We start from the raw sequence: 12,521 nt of genomic DNA, 5'->3' as shown, positions 1-12,521 counted from the left end.
ACTGCTGTGAGGCTGGTTCACCTTGTTCTGCCTGTAGCACAGTGACCCTGCCTGAGAGCCCAACTTGCCAGCAGGCTCCATTCTGGTGAGTACCTGGTGTTGAATCACCACTGCTGTTGCTGGTGCCTTCAAAGAACCACTTCCGTGGGCTTTCTGCGCTGGACAGCGTGGTCGATGTGTACTGGCTGGGCATCGAATCTCCCCACTTTTGTGTGCTAACTTTGCAGGAAACGGCGCTGGGCTAGCTGAGAGACCAGAACTTGCCATTGCCAAGTCCTGGCAGAAAAATCCCCCTGCTACCTGTGGGGCCTTGCTTTTCTGGCATCTGGACAGGGCTAAAGCAGTTCAGCTTTATGCCAGGGTAATTTTGTGCATGTGGGTGCTGCTGTGATCAAGAGGCTCCCTCAGCTGCCCTGCTTCAGATACTGGATGGGTCAGTGGGTGAGGCTGATAAGGTCATACTGAAGGAAGCTCACTGTACATAAGATTTTCCAGGAATGCTGAAATTGCTGCTGTTTTGTGATGGATGAAAGTCCCCAAGAGTGAATTTTGTTTTACTTCATACAAAATTAAAGTGCTCTAGGAAAAATTCAACTCTTTTTTTTTTTTTTTTGATGGAGAAAAAAGTCACCTTTACAATTTCCCCCTCTGTATTTTCTGGATTGGACACACTTCTAGGATATGATTGAGGATTGACTAGAGCTGAGACATTGACAAATATGGCAGTTTTGGGAGAGGGTGTCTGTAAGGAAATTTCACCACACTCTTAATTTGCTTTTGATTTTCTTTCTAAACATCAGCCACTGCCTGCAGAGAGGGAGAGACTGCTGCAGGAGATGGTGTTTTTGTATGACCACAAACAGCTGATCTAGTGTTGACATATGTATTATGCTTAAATACTGAACTTTGCTGAAGCACTTTAGTGCCCTTACAACTGAGCAACCATTCTGAGCTCTAGTAATTGATTTGTGCAGAGGTTTGTACAGAAGAGACCTCTGTCGATTTCTGCCTTTGATGTTGCCCTGGCATGCAGCAAGGTGAGGAGAGGGGGAAAACAACTGCACAGGAAAGAGCTGAGACATTGTAAACCTCGAGAGAACTGGCAAAGGGATTCCTGGGTAATGGGGAGTAATAGATGCTACTTTTCCCGATTTTAGGCATTAGCAGATTAAAAGCCCGATTAGAGTAATGCATGAGGAAATTAACAGCCCCAAGGAGGGCTGTTAGGTATAAAAACTACAGCTTTTCTTTAGGAAATCTCAAAGCTGTGGGTAGCTGGAAGCTGAGAGGAAATGTCACTACACTATAGGGAAAAATCACTGTATTTGTTTGGTTCTTGTGTTCTCTCCCCAAGCATCTGTGCTGACTAGGGACAGGATGTGGCATGAGGTGGACTTCTGGCATCAATCAGCCTGGCTGTCCCAGTGTATTTAATGTTTTTGAAAGAGCAGGGTGGGTTTCAGGCCAACAGCAGGGCCCCAAGATCCAATAGGACCTTCTGAAGCTTTAGCTTCCCCTATAGCTGGCAGCCAGGAGGAAGATGTAATGGGTGAGGGTGGTTCACTACCCATTTAGTGCAGCCCTCTATGTATAACCTGGGGAACAAGCAGTTGTGTAATTCAATGAATTTTACCATCTGAGGCAGAGTATTCTTCAGCATTACCGATTTATTTCTCCACACTGTTTTAACAGACTGGATACATCAGTGATGTGTATGAAAAAGGGCATAAATCCCTTGCTTGGAGCAGCTTTTTAAATTCAGTCCCAGGTTTTTTAATTCAACAATATAGAGAAGGAAGCATGAAGAGCAGCCCTGCTGATCTGCAAGGGACTGCACCAATTTCCTGAGGAGCTCCCCTGGCTCAAGGAGACCTGCATCAGACACTGATTGAGACGCTCATGCTGAATGCAACAGTGTCCCCAGGCATCCGTTGTTCCTTAGGTCTGTGCATTTAGATCGGATCCTGATCTTATTATTTGGAGGCAAAAGAGAAATCATTTCCGCTAGGTCAACAAATTTGCAGACCTATAAAGCTTTATTTAGGCTGAAAAAGACTCAAGCAGGGATCCCTGTTGAGCTTCTGGTGCTGCAGGTATGCTTATAATGACATTGCCTCTATATGGCACTTTCCCCCTAACTTCACTGTGATGGATAAATATTCATCCTCTACTACTGCTCAGAGTTTTGCTGCTCTTTGTGGTCCCCTGGGTCCAGCCCACCCACTTCAAGTCCTGTGTAAATTTAAGCCTGCCATTTCTGTGCATAAGTATTAATTATCCAAAGGAGCTGGTTCTAGTGTTTGCCTAACATAATCACATAGGAGTTCTTTGGTTATTGATCATCAGAGAACAGGCTTAATCACTTTGTTTATGCAATCCCAACACAACACCTGTTGCGAAGTATTGTGGTCACCCTTTTTAAAAAGCGTGTTGTCATCATCAGCCTTCCATGTACCTATCTGATTTTTCTGACTCCTGGTCAGCAACTTATTTAGTTAACTCCAAACATCTTTCTAAAGCCTCTCTGACTGGGAGGGTAATTTTAGCAGCAGTGGCTTATTGGGGTTAATATGGATGGGATAAATATGACATGGGATAAGCATGGTCCTTGTTCAGACAGCTGCTACTTTTCCTGTCATGGTGGAATGTCCCTGGCCATGTGTGTGCCATGGGCCCTCTGTGGCCATCTTGCTTGTGACCCTGGTGACAGAATCACTTAGGTTGGAAAAGACCTTTAAGATCATTGAGTCCAACCATTATGCTGTACTGCCAAATCCACCACTAAACCATATCCCTAAGTGCCACATCTACATGTCTTTTAAATACCTCCAAGGATGGTGACTTCATCACTTTCCTGGGCAGCTTGTTCCAATGATGCCAGTCCTTGAGGTGCTGCTACTTGTTAACAGTAGCAGAAAACAAGTTCCAGGCAGAAATGTGACTTTTTTGTTTGGGGGTTCCATTTTCAAGTTGCTGATGGGGTGAGAACTGCATGCATGGTGTCCTGTCTTTTGTCCTGACAGACAATTGGTCTTTTGTAGTTCAGAATGGATAATAACACCATAAAACAGCTGCACTGCTTTCCTCTGCCTCACTACACCTCATAGTCTTTTGGTGTAGGAACGCTGAACAAGATTTATCTGAGGGCAGTGCTTGAACAATAGGCCCCACTCTGCCACCCTCTCTTTTCACAGCCTCCTCTTCCTTACATTCCCCTCTCTATGGGCAATTTTTTCATTTACTTTTTATTCAAAACGGCATGTTACCCCAAAGCCTGGTGCTCAGCATTTTTCTGCTGCCTGTATCCCATTCTTCCACCTTTTGAGCTCTGTCATGGCCCTTCCACATTTTAATTACAAGCTCAGCAGGCTTCAGGCTTCCCTGTTCCTCAGGGCTGAGCAAAACCACTCCTTTTTCTTTCCCCTCATTTTTGTAATCTGCCACAACCCACCTGGGTGAATCTGGGGAGACAATGGGCAGCATATTGCAAAGACTGAAGATTGGGTTGTGATAGTGAGGGGGTAAAGTCAGTCTCCCCCACTGCTCGCTGTTGTGGTGGTGATAAGGCAGCTCCAAAAGCCTGCCTGTGGGGCAGCCCTTGACTTCTTGGGGTGAGGGCGCCTGTATCTGCTGGGCTACAGGCAGAGCCCTGGCCATTTTCAAAGGGCTTTGAAGTACCCTCTGACAATCTCCTCTGGGAGATAAGAGATTACAGGGAGAGGAAGGCGTTCCTGGAAGCAGTTTCAACATGCACGTATGTTTATCCAGGCTGGGTAACCCAGAAGGAGGCCAAAAGCTGGGCTGCTGACACCGGAGAAGATACACGGGGATTCGAGCAGAAAACACAAAGTAATGTGAAACCTCGAGCTTTCAATCAATCCGTTTTCTAGCATCTGACTCAACCCTGCAGTTGAATGAGGGCAGACATTTGTGGGTACATGCCTGCCTAGTCCTTTCAGTATCTGCATGGCTGTTACTTGTGAATTTGCCTTCTCCCTTGCTGATGCCAGCTGCCCAGGACAGCCAGCACCAGAGATCTCACATCTATTACATAGTAGAGAAGTATTATGTAAATAAGTATTTGCTTTTCTTTGTTTTAAACTGAGCTCCCATTCATTCCATCACATACCTCCTAGCTCCAGTGTTTTAGGAGGTAGTGTAGAGCAGTTTACAGGTAAAATAGGTGGCCAGGTGACCAGGTAAATGGCAGCGTGACTCGATCTACCGCCTTCTCTGTTTTGTAGACCACCAAACCACCTGTGTTTGCTTTTTTCCTCCTCAGCTGAAAAATCCCAGCTTTTATTGGTGTCTCCTCATAGAACAGTTGCTCCACCCCCTAAATCATTTCATTTACTGTCCCTCTGGGTCTCCCCTAACCCCACTGACCCATTCCTAAAGAGCAGAGAGCAGAGATGTAGGCAGGTCTATATCCCACGTTTTCTTCTTCAGCACTGTTTCAGGTACTGCCCAACATTTTATTGGTGGTGTTTCAACACACTTTGATGTGGAAATGTTCTGAAAGTCCAGCCATCCTATCCCTGGGACCCCCCCTTATCCCCAAACATGACTTTACCCCTTACAACTGCAGCAGCTTTCCAGAAGGTTTTCCTTTCACAGAAGACTGGCGCTTTCCCAACAGACTATTGTCCATGTGGTCCACTATGCTACTTTTTATTGTAGCATCCACCCTCCATGTGAACATATGGAAATAATCTTTGTTGTGAGGGTGGTACTGGGAAAGAGAAACTGCCCAGGGGTTCCTCTGATCCATTTTTTTCTATGGATTTTTTATCTTAGTATGAAAGTTAAATATGAAAGTTAAGTGACTGCTTTCTGCCATCATTCCCTCCATCTGGAGGACACAGTGAAAATTTCCTACTGTACCTCAGCACTATAAGGCTCCAATACCCTAGACCAAGATTTTCAAGTGTGACACAAGTCTTTTGCCACTTTGCAGGGTAGCTCACCAGAGGCTGTTCAATAGTTTTGCTGATCACTGACCCCACGGAAATCAAGTTCCTTTATCATTATTTCAAGTGTGATTGCACAAATCCCCAGTTGCATTTTGCCCTTAGGAGGTTACAAATTCTTGTGCTGCCTGAGGTGGGAGGCAGAGCGGCAGCATACAGTAATGTTCTCCTGCCAAAGCGCTTTGAGAGAGAGGTCACCATGTCCTTCTTCAAAGTATAACTTAGAACTGATTTTAACACACTGGATAAATATTTTGTGCAGAATGTGTCATTTGCCCAGTTACAACAGATACTCAGTAGATTTTATCAAAAGTACATTGAAAACGTTCCCATCATAAATTCAGTTGTTAGAGGCACTTGTGGAAATACAGTGTCTCTAGTGGGGTCACAGAGAGCAATTGGCCCAGTAATTTTAAAATATTCCTAATCTTCTGGGAAATTGTGTACAGGCTTTCAGCAATGTACATCTGCCATTGCTTGACTTCAGGCAATGGGAACATTTGACTTACTGTTGCTCCAAGCTAGGAAAATAATGGAGTATGTCATTATTATAGCTGCTGCCTTTAGCAGGAGAATGCAAAAGAAGCAAGCAAGTTGGACTCTAACCTGATTTTGAAAGAGGTGAAACTTCCACTTGTTGCATTAGGAGCTTATTGTCACAATGTAGGGAGCAGACTGTGGAGATTATCATGGATTTTACCCCTATGAATCCAGAAAATCAACTGATTCATTCAATGTTTTTGGAAGTAGGAACATCAAAATACTGATGAGAAGCGGATAGGAGGCACTTGGCAAGCCTGATGAAAGGATGCCTTGATAAGCACTGTTATGGTTTAGGATCCAGGCCAGATTTTTAGAGTTCTTCATCTGAAGGGTCAGCTAAAGTAGTCACTAAACCCCTTTAAAGTGCCACAAATCCATCCTAATTGGGACCAGGTGGTTCTGACTGGGGGATGTGTTTGCTGGTAAAGTTTTCCGGTGTGAGCCAGGACTGGCTGACCAGGAAGCAGCCCCAACCCCTCATCCATCTGCAACAGTTCAAAGTGAATCAACATGTCACAGCAACTTTCTTATGGGTCCTTTGTGTCACTTTACTGTACAGCTGAGTGTCTTAACATTTATGAGGCTTGAAACGTTGACCTGCGCTTTGGATGCAAAGGACCACAGAGGAGAGAGTGGCACAGCGAAAGAAATGGAAGTGGCGCTGGGCAGGGTCAGGGCTGCAACCAGGCAGTGCCCTGGGACTGCTGGGGCTCTTCTCAGTCCTGACAGTTGTAATTTCTGTAATAGACAGAATAAAAAGGTGTTTGGGTTTGGGGAGTACGAGCTCCTAGGGTCCTGATATAGCACAAGCCCCCATTTGCTTTGTAGTCCAGTTTATTGGCTTCAGAGGCAGGTTTCCATTGGGGGACAGAGGTTGCTGCATGGGCTCCCATTCATTTTCCCTGACACTCGGTATTTCTCACCCAGGCATTTCTGTTTCTGATGATTAGCAATCAAGATGGCAAAAAGATAGCACAATCTGGTGTTTCAAATAGCTTTGTCTCCCTGGGTTGACCAGAGTGAAGCTTCTCAGGACACCTGGCCCATAAAATCCCCATGATGGAAGGGCTTGATGTTGCTTTTTTTCCCCCATTTCCCTCTTCCTATTCTAGTTGGCAGTGGTACTCCCAAGATCAATGTTGCCAATTAATACTTTCCCTGGATGCTGCAACCAGGCTGGAGCTTCTGCATCAAAGACTATTCCATTGCCTTATGCAGGCCCCCAAAGCCAACACACATTGCCTCTCAAAAGCGAACACTTGAGTGGGAAAATGCGTAGTAAATGGAATGGCAGCATTGATGGTGCTCATTTGGAAAAGGAGATAATCTCCTTTGTTTGCACTACCACATGTTAATGGATGAAGCATCTGCGACATTTTCTCAATAAAGCTGGTGCTGGATTTGTCTTCATTGCCTAGAAAATCCTCTTTAATCTTGTGAAATGATATCGCTGTAATAAGAAGTATATCATGACTTGCATCACTTTGCTTTTCCCCCTCTATTGTCTCAATCCGATGTGGTGCCAATTTGCAAATATTTAGTAGGATTATAGCATTAGGCTTGTGTGAGGCAGAGAAGCATCATATGTGAAAAGAAAGAGAAAAGATGGAATTTATTGTATAAATGTGCTTCCAGATACATTTTGTTTAACAGTTAAGGTCTTTTGGTTTTATTTCTCCTCCAGTAAGCTTTGCACCCACGCTATTCAAGCCTCCACCTTTTATAGCTGCTGATAAAAATTAGATGTTTTTCAGTCCTTTTGGGCTGCATTTTGACACATTAGTTAAATAAAAACCTGATTTATCTGTGATTCAAAACGGCAGTGCTAAGAGGTAGGATTGCTCTGGCTGGGTAGCTTAGGAAGGCCTTAACTTCGTGTGCTTTTCTAAGCAGGCAGATGGGGCTGTTTATGTGAAGACACAGCAGGTTTAGGTGAGACGAAGAGGGAGAGAGTTGGGGTTTTCCCTTTGAGGTCTGGTTCTTTGGCCTGAAGACCCAGATCTGCTCCTGGTTACATTGTGTAACTCTAAAATAACTTGATTTACAGCAGCCCGCTCTGGATTTAACTCTGCTTAATTGATGGCAGGGTCTGGTCCTTATTACTCATTCTGCACCCAGCCAGTTTAAAGGGTCAGGGAAAATATCTGAGGAACAGAACTGCCTTTGATCTTTGGTTTAATATTTCTGCTACATTTTACATACACAAAGAGCTATCATGGCCTTTTGCTAAGAATTGTTCAGCAAGGAGAGATGTGAAGTGGTTGCTGTGATGGTGAGGAAGCTTCTGGGATGTGTAAAGTGTAATGTAAAAATTGGTGATGGAAGAAGATGGAGTTCTCTCTCTATTATTCCCACTAGTAAGGCTATACACAGGTAAAAGAAAGAAAAATGGTTAGTGAATAGAGGGCTTCTTTATTAGATATTTTCATTTGAAATTGTTAGTTTGCAGTAACACGGAAAATGACATTGCGAACACCAACACTGTCTGTGTAATACATAGTGAAGTAGTTGCATCCAAGAATCCATATTTTCCAACATATGCCCTACACCTGCACTACTTACTCATTATTGTAAGTACGGTGGTAAAGAAAAATGAGATAAGACATCTCAGTTTACTGCTTGTACATGCTGACTTTTGTGACATCAGTGCTGATATTTAATTTCCCCACTGTCCCAGAATATAACAGGAAGTGTCATCAGGTTTATGGAGAGATGATACATATATCTGTAACATCTGTTCCGGATGTTCACCAGGGCCCAGTTAATAAGTTGTATTTGACGCTGTCTGAGCATAACTTGCTTTTCTTCTTTGCTTTGCAATTCATCTGTAGCAAAACAATGAATGGAGACTCGAGAGGTGCTTTTCAACACCACTCTTTATGAGAAGTAATGCAGCGTAGCTTCCCTGGTGCACCAACAGCTCCAGTTTTCCTTTGGAAACCCATGCTTTCAAATCAAGTTATCAGCCAGGCAGAGCAACCAGTGGTCAGAGGGTCAGGACTAGCCCTCAGAGACTGTTTTAGTGGGCTTCCAGATATGCGTGTTATCCAGCAGGTTTCCAAGACAGCCAGACTGTGGTGACTACTCTGTGTTTTGAGGCATCAGAGAAGAATGAGGTCCTCTGTTAGAATTGTCAGAGTTTAAGTCAGGTGCAGACTGTGCAAATGATTTTCTAATGTTGCAGGGGCCCAGCTCTTGACCAGCAAGGTGGGATCAAACACGAGGTGTGAAGGGAGACAGCATGTAAGCATGCAGAGTCTGCTATGGAGAGAGAAAGCCTTAGGTACTGGAAGGGATGGGCTTGGGAATCAGAAATGTTTCACTTTTAAATCCCTACCCTCGGTGAGAGAAAATTCATTACCATTCTATGTTGAGATATCTGTGGGGGACCTATATGCAAAATGATAGTGTCTAGAAAAAAAAAAAATCACATAAGCATGCATTCTCAGCAAATTCCTTGTACTGATCAGAAAAGGAGGCTTTCTTTAAAGGCTGTTCCAGTCTTTCAGCTGAATACATACCAGGAATGAAGAGCTCTTCAGGTCTGTATTGACATTTTTATTCAGCAGCATATAAAGCACTGCTGCCCCATAAAAATTCAGTCTATCTGGGGTATGTGTGTGCAAATTTTGTCTGCTTTTTTGCATATTATTTCCATGACTTGTTGATATTCAAGCTGACGCTGTGGAAAATTGGCTGTTTTCACTTCACAGAGGGAATTAATTATACTTTTGCTATTCTGACTTGCAGAATTAATGCCAGATAATTTTCAGATAAGATTAGGGGACTGAGCAAACCTATGAAAAGCCAAACAGCCCTTGCCATATTGAGGGACGGGCAATCAGAAGCCAATTAATGTCCCCAGGAAGGTTTATACATTTTGGCTTGCATCCAAGTGCAAACAAGATAATGGCTGGAAAAAACACATTTGTCCACAGCCTGTGCCAGCATTTTAGCTTGAAGTCCATTAATTGTTCCATATGAGATGGAATGATAGGACAACCCCATGGACAGACCCATGGGTCTCCGCAGAGCACTGGGTGAGCAGCAGCAGCCCTGCTGGGTGAGTGAGATGCAGCCCTGCTTGCTCATGTGTCCTGCAAAAGGACCCCCATCCTGCTCCATTCAGGAGAGGCTGTAAACAAACCTAAATTGCCTGGATCACCAGGTTATGGCTGCAAAGGGGACATGCACCAGTTCCAAGCTCCCTGCTCTGGGTGCTGCCCCAGCTACTGCCAGTCCCTGCAGTACTATGTGATCCAGGACTCCCCTGGGGTGTGCTGCAGCACGCACCCTGCCCACACAGGCCAGGAGAAGAGGAGGGCATTGCTTCACCTGGAAATACCTGAAATACCTGTAGACCACACGGTGTTCCCTCATTACAGGCTTACCCAGCTCCCACAGTGATCTCCCTTCCTTAAGTTCCAGCTTTTCCTCTCTTCTCTCTCCAGGTCTTGCTCAACCTTGGCAGGTCAGGGATTTGCCCTGTTCTTCCCTCCCAGGGAATACACGTCCTCTCCTGGACCTTGCAAAGGTTTGGGTTTGGAAAGAAACTTTGCCTTGCGGGGCCATTTCTACAGTTTTGGAGTGCATTTTCCTTTCCCAGAATCTGCTCTCCAGTACAGGCACAGTGAAGAAATTTCCTCTTGTAATTAGTCCTTGAGCTTTCAAAAAAATGCAGCTTTTTAAAGGGGAAGGATTTTAAAACCCTCACTAGAGGGAAACATCCAAGCTGAACCATGTTTTCATTTTATAAATCATGCTTCCAGTGGACCATAAGATTTGCTTTGTACCTACATGCCCAGAAAATGTATCCCAGGCCTTCCCTGTCACTGAATGAGAGAAGTCAAGGGTCAAAACTCTCTTTTTTCTTCAATGGGTGACATGATCTCTCTCCATCCTTGGGCGGCAGGTCTGTTTTCAGAGATGGGAGCTGAAATCAGAGTTTGATCTGGGGTACTCTACTTCCAGCAGAAAGACCAGTTGTACAAGGAATATGTGAATTTTCCCTTTCAGTAACAAGCAGCACTGCAGCCACAACAGCTCCTTTCCTAATTCATCCCACTGAAACCTCTGTATGGTTGGTGGTAACTCAGGCTTTTGTTTCCACAGGGAGAGGCTTTTGGCAGGGAGGTAGGAGCAATGGGAACATCCAAGCAGCATTGCTGAGGGATCCCTATCCTTTCTCAGGGTGCCCAGGCAGGCAGGACCTTGCCTCAGCCCTGCCCCAGGAACAAGGTCTTCCTGCAGTGTGGCCATCAGGGCAGCTCTGAGCAGAGGGGTGCATGAAGAAAAGGAGGGCTCTGGGACGCATGGACTGCCCATCCCTGTCCAGCTCCTAGTGTGCAGCTGAAGAGAGCAGGTAGTCCCAAGCATACCCAGCTGTTTGCTGGGGAAGGGAAACTGTGTATCTGGGGCAGCCCTTGGTATGAAACTTCATCTGAAGTTCACTCTCATACCTCAGTAGGAAAGCAAGGCACGCAGTGCAAGGCACCCAGGAAATGCATTTCACAGGAACTATGTCCTGCCTCGGCAATGGCAGAAGCAGTGTGTGTGCCCTATACTCAGCACCTCGGGTTTGCTGAGGGAAAGTGGGTGGGTGCTGCTGTATTAGAGTGCCTTGAGCCTTCCAACTAGCAGTAGAAGGCTCCTTCAGGATGACCAAATCTTTGTAAGAAGGTAGAGCAGCACTTGGACTCCTGTTCTGAGGTTGCACTGCAGAGTTCAAATGTGGCATAAACTCTGTAGAAGTGTCTCCTCTGAGTTTCTAAAATACAGAGAAAAACCTACCAGTCTTTGAAAAATGCAGATTTCATTCTATAAGTTTTTTATAAGTGTTCTATAGACATTTTTTGGTTTTTAACATAAAGACCAATGTGGATTTTATGTCATCTCTAAGAAATCTTCATTTACCCTTTAAAGAACTTGCCTTTACCTTCTAAACACCTGCCTTATAGTTGAGCCTGGAGGGCTGAGCAGGATTCCTCTCTCAGAATTCCAAAAAACTTGCTTCTGTGTTTCTCACAAGGATTTTGAACACCCCACAAAGAAGGACCACAGTTTCCAATAAATGCGTTACACAGGATGTTGTGCCCTGAGACTCTGCCCACAATACAGACCTGACCTATAATCCCGAAGTTTCCATTTTCCGTTGTGTAATCTCAATGTCTGTCTGCTTGGGGCACACCAGCTTCCTGGCTAGCAATGTCACTTGGCCAGAGCGCAAACTTGGAGATTTACAGCAACTTTTTCTTTGCAGTTGAGTGTCTGTGTAATCATCCATTCCCTCCATCACCTGGACGGTGTTCACAGCCCTTGCAGAGCCAAGCACCCAAGCTACAAGCAGACATCCCCAGGCGTATTGATCTTTATTTTACCAAGCCTGAGCACACAAGTCACAAGTGAGTGACCTGTGCAGGAAAGTCTCCCAGCCCTCACAAACAGAAGTGGCTGTCAGTGATTTAAAGCGGCTGTCTGCAGAAAACAAGGGGACGATGGCTCCACTGCTCTTCACACAGCAGGGAGCAAGGGAGCAGATATCGGGCTCAAGCAGGCCTTGCTTTGTGTCAGCAATAACCGCAGGGTCACAGGAGGATTCTGTTATTAAAGAAAATAAATTTGGGTAAGTTGGGCAGTTATTCTCCAGTGGGCTATTTGAGACTGATTGATTGGCCCACAACTGGTACCGGGAACACGAGGGTTCTCTGACCAACTGCTGCTTTTACAGCCGTATTTCTCCTTCTCTCTCCTCTCTACTTTGTTTTCTTTAATAGATGAGGAGACTAAAATGCAGGTGAACTCTGTGAACTGCAAACAATTGGAGCTCAAAGCTTCTTGAATTGAGACATTCAGAGGCAGCACAGTATGTATTTTGTGCTGGGCAGAGGGGGCTTTAGTTCCTCTGAAGGAAAGTAAGTCACTTGTTTGGAGCATGCACAGCATTAAAGGGAATAAAATAATTGAATTTGAGAGAAGGAAGGAAGGAAAGAAAGAAGGCAGGGAGGGAGG

The sequence above is a fragment of the Manacus candei genome, unplaced genomic scaffold (genome assembly GCF_025592945.1).
Source record: "Manacus candei isolate 608988 ecotype Guabito, Panama unplaced genomic scaffold, ASM2559294v1 h1tg000017l, whole genome shotgun sequence".
Taxonomy (NCBI): Eukaryota; Metazoa; Chordata; class Aves; order Passeriformes; family Pipridae; genus Manacus; species Manacus candei.
Note: the sequence above shows the minus strand (reverse complement) of the source record.